Here is a 23,478-nt window from a genome sequence, read left to right on the forward strand (position 1 = left end):
AAAAAAGCAGTAAGTTTCAAAATGCAGTTTCACAAGTAATTATAGAGCAGATTTCAAAGTATGGTATGGATTACAGTTACACAATTTCAGGTTTTTCCTTCTAGCTGCTCCAAGACACTGCAGATAAAATGAAATACCAATGTAATGATTCAACAGTCATATTCATTTGCTAAATCCTATCTTCTCTGTTAAAACCCCTCCTTCTCCTCTGATCCTTCTCCCAGTCTTTAAGGGTACTATTAACTATAGTTAGTTGTCTATAATAGGTTCACTGTATTACACAGTCCTGTGCTTTATATCTAAATTCTTATTTTAGTAATATTACGACCTAAAGTTTTCCCTTTTAACTACATTCATCTGTATATTCAGTGTTGTTAAATACACTCACGATATTGAGCTGCCATCACCACCATTCATTTCCAACTCTTTATAATAAACCTAGATAGAAATTCTGTATAAGTATCAACTCCCCATTCTCTGAATGCAGTCTGGCCCCTTGTAAACTCTATTGTATGAATTTGTTTATTGTAATTAGTTCATATCAGTGAGATAATACAGTTTATGACCTTTTATTTTTCATGTATTTCTTTCTTTCTTGTCTTCCCATGCACTGGATAAAGCAGGTGTTAGTCACAAGGTTCTACGATCATGGTCACGAGATGAAAGCAGTGTTGTAAACAGTCATCATCAAAGATCAAGGCTACTGAATTAAAGTTCAGCGATTTCAGGTATTTCCTTCTGGCTATTATAACAGACTAGAAATTATAAAGAAATATTATATAATGAGCCAGTAGTCAAAAATATTTGTTAAATCCTAACTTCTCAGTTACGACTCCTCCCTCTCATTTGGTCATTCTCTCCATCTTCAGGGCTGTCTGAGTAATGACCATTTTAGCTGCCCCTGTGGGTGTTTCTCTCCTGCATCTCCAAAGGTCTCTGGCTTCTCTGAAGCAACTGTTCCCCAAGCGTCTGCGTCAGCTCTGAACTGTCTCCAAAATGTCTCCTCTTTTAAAGGGCTCCAGTAAATGAAACGAGACCCACTGAAATAGGTGGTTACAGCTCTGTCCGCACCCACGGTTGGGCATGCTGCATCTCTGTGAAGGTAATGTAATCAGAAGTTTCCACCGTATGTGCTGAATCAGGATTAAAAGAAATGGCTGCCCTCACAAGATAAGATCAGGATTAAAACGTGGCTTTTCTGGGGTGTATAATAGATTCAGACTGGCACATTGTGCTGCAGAAAATTTAAATTCTGAACAAAATAAACCTCTCTTCCTTTGGTCTCACACAGAAGTTGGAGTTTTAAAATAAAGTCGGTCGTTCTTTACCCTGTATTCTGGCTACTCTTAACCAGTTTAGCTTCATTTGTATCTCTAATTGGAGTCTGATCTCGTTTTCAGCTTCTTTAGTAGTTGCCATATGGGTTAATGCTGACTTTCAGAGCTGCAGAACCCTAACAGTGAGTCTAGGTGTAAACATAACCAAATTTCCAGGGAATGTTTGGGTTATACACAAAGAGCGCAGCATCTCAGAATTTAGAAATAACAGTTAAAACTCAGGAATAAATGGGACTATATAAGAGCGTATAATCTAGGAACCTTTACAGTGAGCCTTATTGAACATTTTGTACTTCTTAATCATAATTGCCCCACTTTCTATTTCTTGATAACCTATGTTTTGAGTTTAACTCTGTTTGCTTCTTACTGCTCTTTTTTATTAGTGAGACCATACAATATTTGTCTTTTTGTTTCTGATTTATATTGCTCAACTTAATGTCCTCCAGGTTCTGTCACATGGTTGCATACCTCATGACTTCATTCCTTTTTGCAGCTGCACAATTTTCTGTCATATGAATGCACCACAGTTCACCTTCTGCTCACCAGCTGATGTACCCTTTAGCTGTCGCCATCCATTGGCAAGCCTGAAAAATGCTGCCATAAACATCAGTGTGCAAATGTCTGTTTCCCTGCTTTCAGTTCTTCTAAGCATGTGCCTAGTAACTGGTTTGCAGGATCATATGGCAACCCTATAATTAGCCTTCTGCGGATTCAGTATATGTCTTTTTGTATCTGAGTTATTTCATTTAACATAATGTCCGCCAGTCACCCTTGTTATCACATGCATTGGAACTTCATTCCTTTTCATGGCTGAATAATAATCCATTGTAGATATGTGTCACATTTTGCTTATCTATTCATCAGCTGATGGACACTTGGATTGCATCCATCTTTTGGCAGTTGTGAATAAAGCCACTTGAACGTCAGTGTGCAAATAAATATTTGTTCAATTCCCTACTTGCAAGTCTTCTGGGTATTTACCTAGTAATGAGATTGTTGGGTCCTATGGTAACTCTATACTTAGTTCTCAGCAACTGCCAAACTGTCTTCCACAGCAGTTGCACCATTTTACATTCCTACAGCAATGAATGGGTGCTCTTATTTCTCCACATCCTCACCATCACTTGTGATTTGTTGTTTTTTTAATAGTAGCCATTCTTATGGGTGTGGAATGATATCTCATGGTTTTGATTTGCATCTCTCTAATAGCAAATGAAAATGGTGACTTTTTAATGTGCTTTTTAGCCATTTTATGTTTTCTTTGGCAAGCTATCCAAGTCTTATGCCTATTTTTAAAATTGTTTTTGTCTTTTTATTGTTGAGTTGTAGGATTTCCTGTATATTCTGGATATTAAGCCCTTTTTTTAATATGCAGCTTCCAAATATTTTCTCCCATTGAGTAAGTTGGTTATCTTTTCACTTTCATGGTGACATAGATTTATTTTGATGAGGTCTTAGTTATCTGTTTTTTCCTTATTGTTTTTGCTTCAGGTGTAAAGTCTAAGAAACCATTGCATAATACAAGATCATGGAGATGCTTCCTTACATTTTCTTCTAGCAGTTTTATAGTTCTTGTTCTTAATATCAAGTGACCATAGATGTGAGAGCCTGCTTTTGAACTCTCAATTCAGTTCCTTTGATCAGCCTGTCTATGCCAGTACCATAATGCTTTGACCACCATAGCTTTGTAATGTGTTTTGCAGACAGTTAGTGTAAGTGCTCTGATTTTGTTCTTCTTTTTCAAGATGTTTTTAGCTATTCGGGGCTCCTTACTTTTCCACATAAATTAATTGGCTTTTCTGTTTTTGTGAAGTTGGTTGTTGGAATTTTGATTGGGATTGCATTGAATCTGTAAATCAATTTACATAAAATTGACAATTTTACAACATTTAGCCTTCCAATCCATGAACATGGAAGGTTTTCTTTGATTTCCTTAGCAATGTTTTGTATTTTTCTGATTATAGATCCTTTCCATCCTTGGTTAAGTTTATTCCTAGATGTGTGATTCTTTTAGTTGCTGTTGAATATGGATTTTTTTTTTTCTTGACTCCTCTTTGGATAGCTCATAACTAGTGTGTCGAAACAGTATTGATTTTTGTGTATGTTAATCTTGTTTTCTGTCAGTTTGCTAAACTCATTTATTAACTCTAGTGGCTTTGTCATAGATTTTTCAGAACTTTCTAGATATAGGATCATGTTGTTTGCAAATAGTGAAAGTTTTATTTCTTCCTTTTCTATTTGGATGCTTTTAAAATTTATTTCTTGCCTAATTGCTTTAGGTAGAACTTATAGCACAATGTCGAATGAAAATGATGGTAGTGGGCATCCTGTCTTGTTCCCAATCTTAGAGGGGAAAAATTTTGGTCTTTTACCTTTGAGAATGATGGTAGCTGTGGGTTTTTCACGTATGCCCTTTATCATGTTGAGTTAGTTTCCTTCGATTTCTGATTAAGTGTTTTTATCAAGAAAGGATGCTGGATTTTGTCAAAGGTCTTTTCTGCATTGATCAAGATGATCATGTGGTTTTTCCTCTCAGATTTATTAATTTGGTGTCATTGATTTTTTTCTTTTAAACTCATTGTTTACCTGGAATAAAACCCACTTGATCATGGTGTGTAAATCTTTTAATATGCTGTTGGATTTGATTTACATATATTTTGTTGAGGATTTTTTCTCTATATTCATTAGAGAGATTGGTCTGTGGTTTTCCTTTTTTGTAGTCTCTCTCTCGAGTTGGTATTAGTATGATGATGTTGGATTCATAGACTCAGTTAGATAGTATTCCCTTCTCTTCAGCTTTCTGGAAGACTTTGAGCAGGATTGATATTGATTCTTCTTGGAATGATTGGCAGAGTTTGCTTGTGAGGCCATTTGTTCCTGGACTTTTTTTTGTTTGTTGATTTTCGATGATTGATTCAATCTTTCTACTTGTTACTGGTTTGTTGTCTGTTGCCTGTGTCTTCTTGAGTCATTGTAGGTTGTGTTTTTCTAGGAATTTGTCCGTTTCGTCTACCTTGTCTTGCTTGTTGTCATGTAGTTACTCATAGTATCCTCCTTTTTGTTTCTGTGGGGTCAGTGGTAATATGCCACCTCATTTCTGATTTTATTTTATCGTGTCTTCTCTTTTGTCTTTTGTCGGTCTACGTAAGGGCTTGTTGATTTTGTTGATCGTCTCAACCAGCTTTTGGTTTTGTTGAATGTCTATTGATTCTTCTTTTTTTGTTCTCCATTTCATTTATTTTACTCTAATCTTTATTTCTTTACTTCTGTTTCCTTGGGGTTAGTTGCTGTTCTTTTTCTAGTTCGTGCAGGTGTGTAATCAGGTTTTTGACTTCAGCTCTTTCTCTTTTTTAATGTAGGCAGTTAAGGTTGTAAATTTCCCTCTCAATACTGCCTCCACTAAATCCCATAAGTTTAACTATATTTGTTCTCATTTTCATTCATCTCAAGAGGTTTACTGATTCCACTTGCAATTTCTTCTTTAACTCTCTGATTATTTAATGGTGTGTTGTTTAATCTCCATGAATTTGTGCATTTTCCAGTTCCCCACCTGATCATTCCTTTATGATTAGAGAAAGTGCTTTGTAATATTTCGATCTTTTAAAATTTTTTGAACCTTGTTTTGTGCCCCTGCATGTAAAGTCTCTCCTGGAGAATGATCTGTGAAAACTGAAGAACAATGTAAGTATGCCCTCTTTTTTTCTCTCTCTTTATCCTTTTAGTTACCCTTACTGATAATCTTCATTTCTGTGCTGTTCTCTAAGCTTCTCTCTCCTGTTCTTTCCTTTTATCCTGCTGTATATATTGTAGGGCAGTTCTCTTGTTAACAAACTCACTCAGCCTCTGCTTATCTGTGGCTATTTTAACTCCCTCATTTTTTAAGGACACTTTTGCTGGATAAAGAATTCTTGTCTAGCACATTTCCTCTTTTAGTATCTTGAATATATCATATGCCATTGCATTCTCACCTCCAGGTTTCTAATGAGAAATTGGCACTTAGTCTTCTCAGGCATTCCTTACATGTTATGAATCTCTTTTCTCTGACTGCTTTAAGAATTCTCTCTTTAACTTTGGCAATTAATTTTTGATTAGTATATGACTTGGAATGGTTCTGTTTAGATTTATTTGGTTTGGCACATGTGGTGCTTTTTGGACCTAGATGCCAATGCCTTTCATAAGAGTTGGAATGTTCTCAGCCATTATTTCCTCACATACTCCTTTTTGCTGTTTCCCCTCCTCTTCTCCTCCTGGGACCCATGACACAAATGTTCGTGTGCTTTGTGTTGTCAGTCAGTTCCCAGGGACACTGTTCAATTTTTCCTATTCTTTTCTCTCTGTTCTTTTGTCTGTTTGAATTTGGATGCTTTGTCTTCTCTCTCTGATCCTGCTTTCTGCCTCTTCAGATCTGCTTTTGGGTGCTTCTAGTGTATTTTTATTTCATCTGTTGTGCCTTTCATTCCCATAAGATCTGTTAATTTTCTTTGCATGCTTTCAAATTCTTTTTATGCTCTCTGAGTGTCTTCTTAGTAACCTTTATCTCTTAATTCATGTAATTGAGTTTATTTAGGAGTTTTGTTTGAACATACTCGGTTAGCTGTTCCAGGTTCTGTGTCTCCTCAGAGATTTTTATTTGTTCCTTTGGGCTATATCTTCCTGTTTCTTTGTATGGTTTGTAGTTTATTGCTGATATTTGGTCATTTGTTATCTTGTGGGTTTATTCTGAAGGTTGATTTTTCTCTTGTGTGGGATTTTGTTATTGATTGGATTTGTATTAAGGCTCTTCTTTGATGATTGGTTTGTTTAGTATTTCCCAGCCACAATAGGACCAAGTACCCATGCAGGGAGGCACAGACCAGATGCAAAGGGCCTGTGGTGAGGTCAGGAAAGACTGCAGAAAGCCTTTTGTTCCCCCCTCCACTACCCACGGCTGCACTTTTCTGGCCTGCTCAGCAGATGGGACTCCTTGCCAAGCCTCCTTGTTGATTCTTCTCTGTAACTGCATTTTCTTGACCTGCATAGTAGATGGCAGTCTCTGACAACTTATTCCCTCAGCCCTAAGAAGGCAGGCTATAATTGGTGCTTTGCCAGGTCTGCCTGTGATGTGGTTGAAACATTGACTCATTCACTTATGAGCAGGACGGGCTAGAACAGCAGTAAATTTAGTAAATCTAAAAAATTTAGTAAATCTAAATGTACTGACCAATACTGGATGAGTATTGGGCTGTGTCCTCCCCTCAGGTTTTCTGTTTTGTTGTAAATTTTTATGAATTTGTTATTCATACATTTATTAAAATGTGTAAGTAAAAGTTCATAATACCTTTTTTGGGGGGCATTGGGGTAGGGTAGGAGGGAAGTGCCTGGGCCAGGAATCAAACCTGGGTCTCCTGTATGGCAGGCAAGAATCATCATGTTTTCTGTTTTATTTTTGGTGCTGTAATTCTATCTGGCTTTTCATTCTTAATGTTTTTATGTGACTTTTATTGACTTTTTAATAAATCTTGCCATAATTATGCCAATTTTGTTTTTTTCAAATAACTTTTTGGCTTGATTGAACCACTTTATAATATGTGTGTTTTTTACTTTTTAATTTTTTTCCTTTTACTTTTTTGGGGTATTTTCAGTTGCTTATGTTGTCATTACTTCCCACGGAATTGCAAGCTAATATTTTTATTGTGTTTGTTTTAGTTTTAGATATTATCAGATATTATAATGGCTTCTTTGATGTGTCTTATTAAGAATGTATTTCTTTTAGTTTCCATTCTTGTGTTTTTCTGGTTATGTTTTATTTATTGTTTGCAAACTTCATTGCTCTGTGGCCAGAGATTGACACCCTGGTAGTTAGAGTCAGTTGTCAACCTTGGCCAGGTGAAGGCACCTAGTTCTATTGCTGTGAACAGAGGCCAATGGTACGTGAACCTCATCCGTTGCTGATTACATCTGCAGTCGGCTAGGAGGCTGCCTGCTGCAATGAATGACGCTTGACCTAATTGGCTGGTGCTTAAATGAGAGACTCAGTGTAGCACAGCCCAAGCAGCTCAGCACGCCTCATCTCAGCACTTGCAGCTCAACCCAGGCCTTTGGAGATGCAGAAAGAAATCACCCCGGGGAAAGTTGTTGGAACCCAGAGGCCTGGAGAGAAGGCCAGCAGAGACCACCCTGTGCCTTCCCACTAAGAACCTTAGTTGAAAGTTAGCTGTGTTTCCTCTGAAGAACTAATGAAATAAATCCCCTTTTATTAAAAGCCATTCCGTCTCTGGTGTGTTGCATTCTGGCAGCTAGCAAACTAGAAAAACGCTGTATTCGGAGATGGGCTATAGCCCAATGTGTGGTTGAATTTTATTAAGTTAGGAAATGCTGTTGTGATTCAGTGAAGTGGTTGATACAGTTGTCTTCTGTGTTGCTACTGAATTGTCTGCTTAACTTTTATTAGAGCTCTGGTGGTCATTTTATACATGTTTCAGGCTATGATATAACATATATACAGCTTTTTCTTAACTTACGCCTTTCTTCATTCTGTAATACCTTATTTTTCTCTCATAAGCCTTCTTGCCTCGAGCCATTCTGAGTAATGTTTGTTGGCTTCCTTTCTACTCTTTCATTTTTCTTTTTGATAGATTTACCTTATGTATCTTTCCAATAAGCTTATTGTATTCTTATGTTTTATATGTCTCTTATAAAATGTATATAGAATATTTTAATCTTTTTTTTTTTTTCATGGGCAGGCACTGGAAATCGAACCCAGATCTCTAGCATGGCTGGTGAGAATGCTGCCTGCTTGGCCACCGTGGCCCGCCCTCTTTTAATCATTTCGATAAGATTTGTTTTAATTGGAATATTTAGTACATTAATATATTGTATTGATACATTTGAATTTTAAAAGTTCTTTTTCTATTTCAGTTTTCTTTCCTCTAGTTCCTTTTCATTTGAATATTTATCTCATTCTAAATCTATTATTTCAGTCGTTGTCCTGGAAATTTCTTCTCCATACTTATTTACTAAATTCAGATTCTAGCATATGTTCTCTTTCAGTGTATGTGGTTTTGTTATCATGTGTTTAATTCTTTTTTTAAACCTCAAGAGATTATTTTATACAGTGAATTCTGCTTTCATTATACCTACATAGTTACCACTTTGTGGGCTTTACTCTGAATTCTTTTTCCCTGAAATGCATCCTTTTAAGAATTTCTTTTGTCTGTGGGAGGCAAGCCCAGAAATACCTTTTTATCCCCCTGTTTTTCTGTGGATATTTTGGTGATTAAAGGAGTACGTATTTGTTCTAGTTTGCTAGCTGCTGGAATGCAATATACCGGAAATGGAATGGCTTTTCAAAGGGGAAATTTAATGAGTTGCTACTTTACAGTTCTAAGGCCGAGAAAATGTCCCAGTTAAAACAAGTATATAGAAATGTCCAATCTAAGGCATCCTTCCGGGGAAAGATACCTTGGCTCAAGAAGACCGATGAAGTTCAGGGTGTCTCTCTCAAGTGGAAAGGCACATGGTGAGCATAGTCAGGGTTCCTCTCTCATGTGGAGGGGCACATAGTGAACACGGCATCATCTGCTAGCTTCTTCTGGCTTTCTGTTTCATGAAGCTCCCCGGGAGGCATTTTCCTTCTTCATCTCCAAAGGTCGGTGACTGGTAGACTCTGCTTCTTGTGATTCTGTGTTCTGCTTTGCTCTCTCTCAATCTCCTGTATTCTCCAAAATGTTTCCTCTTTTATAGGACTTCAGAAACTTATCAGTACCCACCCGAGTGGGTGGAGACATGTCGTCACCTAATCCAGCTTCATAACCACTCTTGATTAAATTACATTTCCAGGGAGATGATCTGGTTATGGTTTCAAACATACAGTATTGAATAAGGACTATTTTGCCTTTATGAAATGAGATTTGGATTAAAACATGGCTTTTCTAGGGGACATACATCCTTCCAAACCAGTACAGTATTTATATCCAGAACCATGAAGATATCTCACTATCCATTGTTGCTAGTGAGAAGTCAGCTCTCAGTTCAATTTCATTTATTTAGAGCAGTAGTTCTTAAAGTGTGTTCTCCAGTTCAGTAGCATCAGCATCATGTGAGAACTTTTGGAATTGCATATTATTTGACCCCCACTCCGGAGGTACTGATTCAGAAACTTTGAGAATGGATCCAGTTATGTGAGTTGTCTTTTGTTCATATTCTAATAGTTATTTGCAGTGTGTTTTAACAAGCCCTCCAGGTGATTTTGATAAAAGTTAAAGTTTGAAAAGAGAGAGGGAAAGGCACAGGCAAATACTGTAAAATGCGTAGTTCCTGTACTACACATTCTTTTCCCATTTCAGAGAGAAAATTTAATTGCAAAGGTTGAAGATAAATGAAAAAATCCACACAATGAATTCTCTGGTAACAGTGAAACCAGAGAATACCAGTGAAAGAGAAAAAAAGACAGGTTACCTTTAAAGCTGTGGTTCACAGTCCCTGTCAGTGAATCTTTTTTTAATTTGGCAAATCTTCACACACATAACATTCCGTCCATGGTATGCAGTCAGTGGCTCACAACATCATCGCACAGTTGTTTATTCATCACCACCATCACCTTTTAGAACTTGCGTCACTCCAGAAAAGCAAACAAAAAGAAAAAACCCACGCATACCATACCTCTTTCTTACCCCACCTTCATTGACCACCGGTATCTCCATTTACCCAACTTATTTTTACTCTTTGTCACCCCTATTATTCATGTTTTTATCCGTGTTTTCCAACTCACCTGTCCATCCCTTGGACAAAAGGAGCATCAGACATAAGGTTTCCACAGCTCCCTTGTCTGACTTTTGCCTTATGAACTAATCTCACTAACCTCAGTTTTCAAAGAGAGCTTATTTCCTGGGGTGGTTGCGAGGATGAAAGGAGAGCATATAATCTTATATGGCTTGATGAATTTTCATAAACTGTGAACACAACAATGTAACAAACCCTCAGATCCAAATTCCCCTTGAGCTCTCTTTCAGTCACTGCTCCCCACTTCATCCTGTCCACGGTATCCTCTACCCTGACGTAGCAACATAGATTAGTTTTGCCTGTTTTTGCACTTTATGTGAGTGAGTTTGTATAGTATGTTCACTTTTGTGTCTGGCTTCTTGCATTAACCCTGTTTGTGTGATATTCAACAATATTGTGTGTAGTAGAAAGTTAATTCTCATAGTATAGTGTGGATGAGTGGCAACTGGTTTACCCATTCTAGTCTTAAGTGGACATTTGGGTTATAAGTAGTGCTACTGTGATCACTCTATTTTATATCTTTTGTTTTATTAATATAAATATCCCTGCTGTGTATATATGTAATAGTAAATTGTTGGGCCAGAGGTTAAGATTTCATAAATAGTAGATGTTACCAAACAAGTTGCTCAAGTGATTGCCCTGGCTTGCTACTGTCAATAGTATATGAGAGTTACACTGTAACTCGGCATCCTCCAGAACTTGGTATCATCTTTTTCATTTTACCTCTTGTGGTAAGTTTATAGTGGTATGGCATTGTGGTTTCATTTTAAATTTCCCAACAACTATTAAAGTTGAACACCTTTTCATGTTTTTTTTGGCTAATTTGATTTTAGTTTTTGTGATGTGTCTATCCATATCCATTTCCCATTTATAAAAATTAGATTGTCTGCTTTTTGCTGGTTCTTTTTGAGTTTATACATTTTTTTTGCTTGTGTGTCTGGCTTCTTTTGGTCAACATGGAATAGAGATTTATCCATGTTCTATGTCTCAGTAGCTAGTTTCTATAAACATAACAGAATTAATCCATTTTCTCATTGAAAGTTTATTTATAGTTCTTGGCTGTTATGCATAAGATTGCTATGAGCATTCATGTATGAATCTGTGTATATATGTTAATTTCTCTTGGGTACCTATCTAGGAGTGGAATTGCTGGGTTAAGTGATAAGTTCCTTTCTGAAAAAATACTGCTGCATTGTTTTCCAGAGTACTTGAAGCATTTCACACTTTTAAAGTCAGGATGTGAGGGTTATCGTTACTCTACATCTTCAGTAATATTTAGTGTTGATAGTCTCTTTTCACTATTCTGGTGGGTTGAAATGCTGAATTACTAATTTTAATTTGCTTTCCTCAGTTGCTAGTTCTTGAGCGTCTTTTCCCATGCTTATTATTGGCCATTTATGGCAAAAGACCACAGCAGGATTATTGTATCAGCAGATACATGTATTTTTAACAAAGAGCCCGAACTTTAGGAAGTACGTACCAAAACACTTAGGAATAAATGGATATGATGTTTGCAACTTATTCTCAAATGGGCTGAGAAATAAAATAGGTGTGTGCGCATCTCCGCCCGCCCCCCCACCCCCCAGAAAGAGCACACAGACATGTGACAGGACCAGAGCATTGATACTTGGTCAGTCTTGCCAAAGGGGGGTACAGAGGAATTCTGGGTACCATTCTCGTAACCTTTACTTAGTTTGAAATTAAATCATGATAAAAAGTTCCCAAGAAAAGAGTTCATTCTAAAGAACAATCACCACCCCACTTCTTTATTTCTCCCAACCCTTCAGCCCTCTCTCACCTACCTAGGAAAAGTTTTGGAAAGCACACTGGGCAGGGAACTGGATAGCTCTGAGTTTAGGAATATATAAAAGAGAAGGTGTGAAAAACAGACATTTAATGGTTGAATTTTGGTCCCCGTCAGTGTTTCAGTGACCTTGGCCAAATTACATAACCTTTCTTCACCTCAGTTTTCAGTTCTGCTTTATTGGATTAATATAGATAAAACACCTACAGTAGTGCCTAGGACATATTCATCTCATGCCAGCCGCTAGCACCATCACTGTTTCTTGTATGGCCTCCCAGGCAGTGCTCTGCTTCTTCAAAGTTGGTACCCCCCACCCCAAATAGGTGCCATCTCTTCCTTACATATAATTTCTTCATTTTAAACCTATTTTTTTTTTAAAACATGGGCAGGCATCGGAAATCGCACCCAGGTCTCCGGCATGGCAGGCAAGAATTCTGCCACTGAGCCACTATCGCACTGCCCTTAATTTCTTTATTTTGAATGCTGTTAATTGACTTGTGTTGTGAATTGGTTTGATCAGATATGTTTTGCTAAGTGAGAAGATTGGTCCCCAGAGATGAATAAATTAGACCAGTGAGCACTTTGAGAACCATATCTTCTAAACTGGGGTGATGTTGTATGGATACCTAATGGGTATTTGGAGCCAGGGATAGGTTTTGGAATTTGAGGCAGGGGTGGAGATGGTTGTAATAGGAAGTATGTGATGTTTTCAAAGACAAATACTGTGTTCTTTAAAACTTGTCTTGAGAGTTGACGTAGTACTTGAAAAAGTGACACATTTTTCGTGCTGCAGAATTGCAGTTCGAAAGGTTGGTGATAAAGAAAGGATCCATACTGCACATTAGTTATTTAGAAGCAATAACAATTAAAATTTTTTTACCTTTTTTTGTAGTGAGATTATATTCTGATCAGATTGGTCTCATCAAGGAGTGCATTTCCCAGTCCCCCACATGCTACAGACAGTCAACCAAGTTCCTGGATCTTGCGGAGCTGCTGAGGGTAGCAGGTAGATCTTTTGAATGCTAAACTGCAGCGGGAGGTGTCTGTGTTAGTCTTAATGTCATGCAAGGCAAGCATTAAAACTTTGCTTATGGTTGTCAGAGAGCAAAGATTAGTTTTTTTCCTAGAAAGACTGGCATAACCATAAACCACATTGTGAAAGCGCTATCATTATTCAATCATCCTCAAGAAACATGGCTACTGGAACACAGCTCTACATTTTCAGGCAGTTCCCTCCAGCCTCTCCATTACATCTTGACTAACAACGTGGTATCTACTTAATGTGGAAGAGTAACCTCCAGGATAACCTCTCGACTCTATTTGGAATCTCTCAGCCATTGACACTTTGTCTCATTTTACTCCTCCCCCTTTTGGTTGAGAAGGTTTTCTCAATCCCTTGATGCTGAGTCTCAGCTCATTCTAGGGTTTTTCTCAATCCCTTGATGCTGAGTTTCAGCTCATTCTAGGATTTCTGTACCATGTTGCCAGGAAGGTCCACACCCCTGGGAGTCATGTCCCACATAGACAGGGGGAGGGTGGTGAGATTGCTTGTTGTGTTGGCTGGAGACAGAGGCCACATCTGAGCAACAAAAGAGGCTCTCTTGGGGGTGACTCTCAGGCCTAAATTTTAATTAGACTTGACCTATCCCTTGTAGGGTTAAGTTTCATATCAACGAACCCAAAGACTGGGGCCTCAGCCTATAGCTTTGGTTGTCCCCACTGCCTGTGAGAATATCAAGAATTCAACTTGGGGAAGTTGAATTTCTCTCCATTCTCACCATTCAGTTCCCTTTGGGAACTTTGCAAATACTTTTCCACTCACTGATCGAATCACTCTGGGATTCATCGGGGCATCACTCTGGACAAACCAACAGAATCTCATGTCCTGCCTGAGATTCCAAGTACTTAAGGTGTTCAATCAAACTATCTACATAAGTTATATTAGGAAATGCACTAGTCAAAATATAAATTTTGTACCAAAGAAACATTTTTTGCTTTAGTCTCACACAGAAGGTGAGGTTTTAAAATATTAATTACCATCTATTTTCAGCACCCCGCAATAATGACATTCCTTTGTCCTTCCTCATGCAAAAACGTTTTTAAAATTTGTACATTTAGTCACTATTATTATACACTCTAAGCATTCCTAGATTATACCATCTCAATCTTTAACATCTATCTTTCTTTCTGATTTCATTTATGTCCCCAGCCCTCCTCCCTCTATCATTCTCACATGCAGCTTCATTCAGTGTTTTAACATAATTGTATTACAGTTAGGTAGTATTGTGCTGTCCATTTCTGAGTTTTTATATTCAGTCCTGTTGCACAATCTGTATCCCTTCAGTTCCAATTAACCAGTGTCTTACCCTATTTCTATCTCCTGGTGGTCTCTGTTACCAGCGAAATATTCCAAGTTTATTCAGTAATGTTAGTTCATATCAGTGAGACCATACAGTATTTGTCCTTTTGTTTTTGGCTAGTCTCACTCAGCATAATGTCCTCAAGGTCCATCCATGTTGTTACATACTTCATACCTTTATTCTATCTTAAAGCTGCATAATATTCCATTGTATGTATATACCACAGTTTGTTTAGCCACTCATCTGTTGATGGACATTTTGGATGTTTCCATCTGTTTGCTATTGTAAATAATGCTGCTATAAACATTGGTGTGCAAATGTCTATTTGTGTCTTTGCCCTTATGTCCTTTGAGTCGATACCTACCAATGGTATTGCCAGGTCATATGGCAATTCTATAGTCAGCTTTTTGAGGAACCGCCAAACTGCCTTCCACAACAGTTGTACCATTTGACATTCCCACCAACAGTGAATAAGTGTGCCTCTTTCTCCACATCCTCTCCAGCACTTGTCATTTTCTTTTTTGTTGATAATGGCCATTCTGGTGGGTGTGAGATGATATCGCATTGTGGTTTTGACTTGGATTTCTCTAATGGCCAGGAAAGTTGAGCATCTTTTCATGTGCCTTTTGGCCATTTGTGTTTCCTCTTCTGAGAAGAGTCTGTTCAAGTCTTTTGCCCATTTTGTAATTGAATTGGCTGTCTTTTTGTTGTTGAGTTGAACAATGTCTTTATAAATTCTGGACACTAGACCTTTATCTGATATGTTGTTTCCAAATATTGTCTCCCGTTGTGTAGGCTGTCTTTTTGCTTTCTTGAAGTTCTTTGATGTGCAAAAGTATTTAATTTTGAGGCGTTCCATTTCTTTCTTTCTTCAGTGCTCTTGCTTTGAATGTAAGGTCTATAAAACCACCTCTAAGTATAAGATTTTTAAGATATTTCCCTTCATTTTCTTCTGTTTTATGGTCTTAGACCTAATGTTTAGGTCTTTGATCCATTTTGAGTTAACTTTTGTATACAGTGTGATATATGGGTCCTCTTTCCTTCTTTTGCATATGGATATCCAGTTGTGAGAGCCATTTTTGAAACCAACCCAGGAGAGAAGGTCCAACACATGTTTCCCTGTGCCTTCCCGGGTGACAGAGGAACCCAGATGCCATTAGCTGTTCTTCACTGCAGGTAGCTTCTTGTTGATGCCTTAATTTGAACATTTCCATGGCCTTAGAATTGGAACTTGTGAGTTAATAAATCCCCTTTATAAAAGTCAACCCACTTCTGGTATATTGCACTTCAGCAGCTTTAGCAAACAAAATATATCTTGGTTTCATAGAAGTGGAGTGCTGTGACTTAGAAATGCCAAAAATGCTGAAAAGGCTTTATAAAGAATTAAGGGGAAGGTTCTGGAAGAAGTGTGATATGCTTGAGGAGAAAAGGCCTAATTTGCTTTAAATAAACTATTGGTAGAAATATGAACTTTAAAGATACTTCTGAGGAGGACTTAGACAGAAACGATGAATGTGTCATCGCCAACTAGCAGAAAGGTGAGTCTCATTTTAGTGGAAGACAAATTGGGAAAATTTAATCTGGGTATTGGATGGAAGGTAGAACTGAAAATGACAAAGCTGGGATACTTAGCTGAAGAGATTTCCAGATGAAATGTGGAACACGCAGCCTGGCTTCTCCTTGCAGCTTATAAGAACACGTGGCAGGAAAGGGTTAGGCTGAGGACTGAACACTTGGGTACAAAGAAACTGAAAACTGATAGTTTGGAAAATTCTGGGCTTCCAGAAAGTGAGACCCCAGAGGCTAGTACCCTCCATGAGGACTGACACAAACATGGTACAGTCAGCCATGTGAGGATAAGCTAGGCTTGGAGATGGACTTACCCAGAATGGATTTGTGGAAAATCCTATTGTCTGATTATCTTGACCCCTGTATGCTGCATACCAAGCCAACAATGGTTTTTTCCCTTTTTTTTTGCGATCTTTATAATTCGAATCACTGCCAGCCTTTCACTAAAAGGGACAGAAAAGGAACAGATTGAATGAAAAATGACTTCAAATGCAGAACCATGGAAGCTAAGGTCTAGAGCTTGGAGATCTTGGGCCAGGAGAGGGGACACATCTATTCATGTGGAGAGAGTGAATTTGCCCTGGAGTTTACAAAGGTTGGGGCACATTCCACAGGATTTGGGGAGAGCCTGGCTGCCAACTCACAATTCAGAACAGATTGAGTTGTGCGCCCTGGAGATTGCAGAGAGTCTGAGACAACCAAGATGCATGAGGAAGGTGGGACTGAGAACAACGTAGTCTCCCCAGACTTTGCTGATGTTGCAACCCTCACCCCACTGTTTGCAGAGAACAGGGCTGCTGTGTAAGCCCTTATGAAGGGTGGGATTGCTGGCTTATCAAGCTCCAAGTATAAAACTTCGTTCTATAAATGACTCTCAGACTTTGAAATCAAATCGAGTATGTCCTTCAGGTTTTCAGAATTATTTGGTGACCCCTGTTTTCCTTCCAATTTCTCTCTATGTAAATGGAAATATGTATCCTATGACTGTCCCTCCTTTGTATATTGGCAACAGAAAACGTGTAAGTTTCACAGGTCCACAGGTTCACAGGACTCTTTTGCCATAGGACAAACCATGTCTGCAACTGATTTTGATGAGACTTGGTGCTTTTCGGACCTTGTTTTGTATTTTTATTCTTACTGAAATATTTTAAGGCTTTGTGATATTGTAATGGAGTGAACATATTTTGTATATGCAAAGTACATGTCATTGTGGTCCAGAGAGTGGAATGTGCTGGTTTGTAGTTATGTACCCCAGAAAGTCATGTTCTTTTAATCCAATCTTGTAGGGGCAGATGCATCGTTGGATGGGAACTTTTGATTAGGCTGTTTCCATGGAGATGTGATCTTGACCATTCAAGGTGAGTCTTAATCTGCTCACTAGTGTCCTTTAACAGTGAGACATTTTGTAGAAAGCACAGTCACTTGAAGTAAGAAACTGCCCCAGTAGAGGCAAATAGGACCCATAGGAGCAGAGAGAGCCATTTTTGAAACTAAACCAGGAGAGAAAGGCCAGCACATGTTGCCATGTGCCTTCCCATGTGACAGAGGAGCCAAATGCAATCAGCCATCATCAGTGACAGTATCCTCTTGCTGATGCATTGATTTGGACTTTTCCCTGGCCTTAGAATTGTGACTTGTAACTTAATAAATCTTCTATGTAAAAGCCCAGCCATTTCTGGTTTATCATATTCCAGCAGCTTGAGCAAATTGAAACAGGTATCGTCATCATTCCCAATTACTATCATCATGCCAATTGTCCTTTATTGGCATAAATTGAAAAGAAAAATGTGGACGTCTCTCACTTCCAGCTCTCCAAACTCCATCCAAAGCCACAGTAGTAAAAACTGTGATAATTTCATGAAGATATGCATACTTTAATGGAATAAAATTGAGAGCTCAGAAACTCATATGTTTGTGGCAACTGAATTTCTGAAAGGGTTTCAAGTATATTTACTGGGGAAAAAATCGCCTCTTCAACAAATTGTGCTGGGAAAACTGGATACCCATAGGCAAAATAATGATGTTGGACCCCTACATCAAACCATATATTAAAATTAATTTGAATAGATTAAAGGCCTAACTATAAAAGCTACAATGATAAAACTCAGAAGAAAACACGCATAACAGTGGATTTTGCAGTGATTTCTAGATATGACATGAAAATAAAATCTTTTGTTTGTCAAAGGACGTTATGAAGAAAGTGAAAAAAAACTTATATAAAATAGGAGATAAAATTGATAACTTTATTTGTTAAGCATTTCATATATAAAGAATTAAACCCACTCAACAACAAAAACAAATAACTGTATTAAAACAAGGACAAAGGAATCAAACAGACATTACTCCAAAGAAGATATGCAAATGACTAATAAGCATGTGAAGAGATTCTTAATATATTTGGTCATCAGAAAAATGGAAATACAAACTACAATGACCTACCATTTCATACCCCCTAACCTGGCTAAAAAAGTAAAATGAAATAAAATATGTTGGCAAGGTGTAGGAAAAAAAAGAGCACATCTATTGTTGATGGGGTTGTAAATGGTGCAGCAGTGGGGAAATCCTCAGAAAGTTTAACATAGGATTACCAAATGACCCCGCAATTCCACTTACTGGTTTATACCCACAAAAATTAAAAGCAGGGACCAAAAGAGAGATTTGTACACCAATATTCAAACTAGCATTATTCACAATAGCTGAGAGTGAAAAACAACCCTAGTGTCCATAGAAAGATGAATGGATAAAGAAAATTTGTGACATACCCACAATAGAATATTATTCAGCCATGAAAAAGAATGAAGTTATGATATATGCAGCAAAATGGATTAATTGAAGACATCAGGTTGAGTGAAATAATCCAGACACAAAAGGACAAATATTATAATATCTCACTGATAAAAATAATTAGTGAATGCGGACTCGTAGAGTCAGAAACTAGAATAGACATTACTAGGGATAGCGCCTGGCAAGGAATAGGAAGTTAAGTCTTAAAACGTAGAGTTTCTGTTCGGACAACGGGAATGTTTTGGTAATAAATGGTGATGGTGCTCTGAAATATATTCTACAACTAACTGGTGCTGTGTTTTGAAATTTCTTTTCTTTTTTTTTTTGTATATATGTTATTTTTCACAAAAAAAGAAAGAAAAAAAATAGACTGTGATGATAAAAAAATATTCCTTCTAGCCTCCAATGGTCTGGAGCAGCTAGAAGGAAAAATCTGAGAGGGTCATATGGCAGCTTGTGACAAACTCTGGGATCTTTCCTTAACTACTTGTTGAAGAGGGCTTTCAAAACTATTGCTTCTTTATTTATTTGCTTTGTATATATGTTATACAATTCAATAAAAAAGTTACTAAAAAAAAACAAAACAGTGACTCTTATGCAAGCAACATCAAACCTCCCGATTTTGTCATCGCCAACATATAATGGTTCCTTTTCCATCAGTGTCTTTTTGACTGTTGAACTATAGCACCACTTCCCCCTCTAAAGTTCAGAATAGGGCATGCCTCAGTTCCTTGCCACGAACTTACTAGGAAATCATTCATGTATATTTTTAGTATTCTACTAGTTAAACAGCCTTAATTTATTTTCTGCTTTTAGGCTCAAGTTTTCCATCCTTGTTCCATATCATGATAATTTTCTTAGAAGATTTAGTTTTCTTTGATACTTTAGTGTTTTCATGGCAGAGATTAAAATGAATCATTTATAGATTAAAGAATACTTTCTAGAAATGCAAAAAAGAATGGTAGTGGTGGTGACATAACATCGTGAGTGTAATTAACAGCAGGGAATTATATATTTGTGGTTGAAAGGGGAAATTTTAGGTTGAATATATGGTATTAGAATAAAAATTTTTAAGAAATCCTTTGAACTGTATAACACAGTGAATCCTAAATTAATCCGTGGACTTCAGTTAATAGTACAATTATAAAAATGTGCTTTCATCAGTTATAACAAACATACCACACCGATGCAAGTTGCTAATAATAGGGTGATATGTGGGAATAGTGTATATTATGCATGAACGCTCTGTAAACCCAGAATGGTCTTTTTTCCTGAATGAATTCTGATATAGGCCAATAAGAAGATACCTAGGATGGGAGAAGATAAGACATGCATCTTATTCAACAACTGAATGACTGACAACAGACAGGAAAAAAAAAAGCTTAAAATCTCTCCAAACATTGCAAGTGAGGACTTGGTACTCCCAAATGCAGTGACTGCCGGAAGCAGCTGATCTTTGGAGAAATCATCTTATTGGTAAGAAACTCAGTTCTCAGTTACTGAGAATTTTGCTCACTTGTCTCCTCTGTTTTCTTCCCAAATATTTTATTTCATTGTTGTTCTGTGTTATTTGTCTAGATATTCCATCCAAATCATACTTTCTAAAATTAAGGTTGTTCTGCTACAAATAATTAAATCTCTTAATAATCACTTTATTTTGACCTCACATTTCCATCTTCTGAATCTGACCAGTTTCCCAAGACATAAATTTCAAGTTGGATCCTAATTTAAACTCATGTAAATATTAACTTTATAAAAATCAATAATTTCTGTATACTAAATTTTTTTTAAGAAAGTCACAATTTCATTGCAATTTTATCGAGATATAGTGATGTACCACCCAATCCATCAGAAGTATACAATCAGTAGTTCACAGTATCATCACATAGCTATGCATTCATCATCATGACCAATTTTGGAACATTTCATTACTACATAAAAGAAAAAAAAAATCCAAAACAGCTCATACTTCTTATTCCACCCTATTATTGATACCCTAGTATTGATGTGTTACATTTGTTACTGTTGATGAAAGAATATTAAGATATTACTATTAACCATTGTCCATAGGTTACAATATGTATATTTCCCATATACTCCTCTATACTAAATATTTATTAATGGTTATACATAAGAATCTGTAGGAATGTTTTCTGTAAGAGTCAGACTGAAACAGAGAACGACTGCAGGGATGAACTAAATAATTGTTACCCATTTTTAGCTATCAGGTATTGACTACCTGCTATTTGCCAAGCTCTGTGCTCAGTCCTTTGTGTGGATATTCTCATTTAACACTATAAGTATTAATTTCATTTCACAGTGGATGACATTGTGGACCATAAAGGTTAAGAAACGTGACACAAGTCAAACAGCAAATGCAAGAGTCAGACTTGGACCTGGGAAGTTTTATTTCAGAAATCAGACACCCCTGTGGTTTGAAGGATAAAATATTGGTAGCTTCAAATAGAAAATATGAAATTATGAGTTCAAAACCGATGTATTAAAAGAAGGTAGATGTATAAAAAACTGATGTATTAAAAGCATTATTTGGGAGGTGCTCAGGATAGAGGTAAAAAGCAGTGATCATTCAAGATTTTCAAAGGTTTTTGGTAAATGATCTTCATCATGATAATGATAGGTAGATGTTAAAAGCTTTAATAACATTATTTTATTTAATTTTCACGACTGACCTTGTGAGGAAGTTGTATTTATTATATGCACTTTTTAGTTGAGCCCCTAATGGTTAGTTAAGATAGTCACAGTTTCCCAAAGACCCACAGCTAATAAATGCCATAGACAGGAGTTAAATGCTATTTAAACTGACATGGGGCTTTCACCTTTAACAGCTGTATGCCATTGAAATCTTTCAAAATGTTAGGCTATAGAAAGGATAGAGGTTATTTACTGTTTGTATGGAGCGCCACCTCCAGTCAAGGACATGTCCTCCATTCTGGAAATTAATAGTTCCCTTCATACCCCCTTGCTTGACAGGCTGCGAGCCTTAGGAAAAGCCCAGCAGTTCCTGTGGCGGCAGCTCTCCACCTCCTACCAGCCAGGAGACAACAGAACTCCGCATCAATATCAGGTGGGAGACTTCGTCTACGTCCGCCGCCACCAGGTACAGACTCTTGAACCTCGCTGGAAAGGACCGTATCAGGTACTCTTGACCACCCCCACCGCAGTCAAGGTTGGTGGCATCGCATCCTGGATCCATGCATCTCACCTCAAACCTGCGCCTTCGCCCTCTGAGTCCCAGTGGAAACTGGAAAAGACTGACAATCCTCTCAAGTTGCGGGTTCACAGGGCTACTACTCCTTCTCCTCCTTCCCCCAGGGGAACCCAATTCCAACCCGCATAAGCCTTGGAAATGGACAATATCCAGATGGGAAGATGGGAAGACTATAAAAACTTGGGGGGGAGCAGGGGAGCCTTCTTTCTAATGACCCCTTGTAGTCTTACCATTCATTAATTGTGTTATAGGACCATGTATTCTAAATAGAATTATACAGTTTTTATAAAGGCAGATTGGAAATGTCAAATTAATGCTCATCAGACAACAGTACTCAGTATTAAATAACCCAGAAAATCTCTAAGATTAGAGATATGTACAAAAAGGAGTGGGAAATGTAAAGAAGGATTTTATAAAGCTTAACAGTAGCTAATTTTTCCTGCTTAATTTAGCTATTTACATATATTTTAGCTTCTGAATGATAGAAATATCCAGCAAAAGCATTTGTGTCATTTTATATTCACTGCTATGCATTTGGTGTGAGTTAAGAATTGTAAAGAAAAGAGTTATGGGCCCCATCCGGCTAAGAAAAACAACCCGGGACTTCCCAGGGGCGGTTATCTGCTGCCTTGGTTATGCAAGGTTATCTGCTGCCTTGGTTATGCAAGGTTATCTGCTCCCTTGGTTATGCAAGGTTGTAACTGCCGGAGGAAGTTTATCTAAGAATACAACTGAGAAGGTTGAGTAAGGGAGTTTTGCACAATGAGACAGCTGCTTCTTGCATAAAGCAGCTCCCAAGACTCATGCGCGAAAAATGTTTGTTACCTGCTTCTTGCAAAATGTTTGTTATCTACTTCATGCAAAATGTTCGTTATCTACTTCCTGCATAAAGCAGAACCTGTAACTCATGTTCAACCCTCAAACCCCCCCCCCTTATCCGGGCCCTTAAACGGCTTCCCAAACCCAGGCTCGGGGCTCTCTGTTCCTGCGTGTTCAGTGAGCCCCAGCATGTGTGGTAAATAAACCCCTTGCGTGTTGCATGAGAGAACGTCTCTTGGAGTCCTCCTTTGCGTGGCAAAACTCTCAAATTCTTGCACCTTCTTTTCTCCTTCTGGGATACCCACAACATGTATTCATGTGCTTCATATTGTCATTCAATTCCCTGAGACCCTGCTCATATTTTTCTATTATTTCCCCAATATTTTCTTTTGTGCATTGAATTTCAGATGTCCATTCCTCTAGCCTGCTAATCCTTTCTTCTCCCTCTTCAAATCTATTGTTGCAGGTTTCTGTTGTTTTTTCATCTCTTGTATTGTGCCTTTCATTCCCATAAGTTCTGTGATTTGTGTCTTCAAACTTCAGATTTCTTCTTTTTGTTTGCTCAGTGCCTTTTTTATATCCTCCCTCAACTCATTGATTTGACTTTTGATGAAATTTTACACATCTGTTTGAACAACCTGAATTAGTTGTTTCAGCTTCTATATTTCATTTGAATTGTTGGTTTACTTCTTTGACTGGGCCATATCTTTGATTTTCCTAGTATGACATTAGTTTTTTTGCTGGCCTCTAGGCATTTGATTTCTTTAATTAGTTTATTCTGGAGGTTGCTTTCATTCTTTTATGTAGGATTTTCTT

The 23,478-nt window shown here is 37.5% G+C and overlaps 1 long non-coding RNA gene across 3 annotated transcripts; it reads left to right on the forward strand.

Moving 5' to 3' along the window:
- The first annotated feature begins 628 nt into the window (after positions 1–628).
- LOC143650559 (uncharacterized) lies at positions 629–22,764 on the forward strand. Of its 3 annotated transcripts, XR_013159599.1 has the most exons (7): positions 629–728; positions 1,015–1,102; positions 12,794–12,907; positions 15,326–15,437; positions 17,117–17,188; positions 19,906–20,090; positions 21,606–22,764. It is a non-coding gene; the product is annotated as an uncharacterized LOC143650559 (long non-coding RNA). The 3 variants fall into 3 exon arrangements; XR_013159600.1 differs by lacking the exon at positions 12,794–12,907; XR_013159601.1 differs by lacking the exons at positions 1,015–1,102; positions 12,794–12,907 and having other exon boundaries at positions 636–728.
- The last annotated feature ends 714 nt before the right edge of the window (positions 22,765–23,478 follow it).

This window comes from Tamandua tetradactyla, chromosome 11, assembly GCF_023851605.1.
Source record: "Tamandua tetradactyla isolate mTamTet1 chromosome 11, mTamTet1.pri, whole genome shotgun sequence".
Classification (NCBI taxonomy): domain Eukaryota; kingdom Metazoa; phylum Chordata; class Mammalia; order Pilosa; family Myrmecophagidae; genus Tamandua; species Tamandua tetradactyla.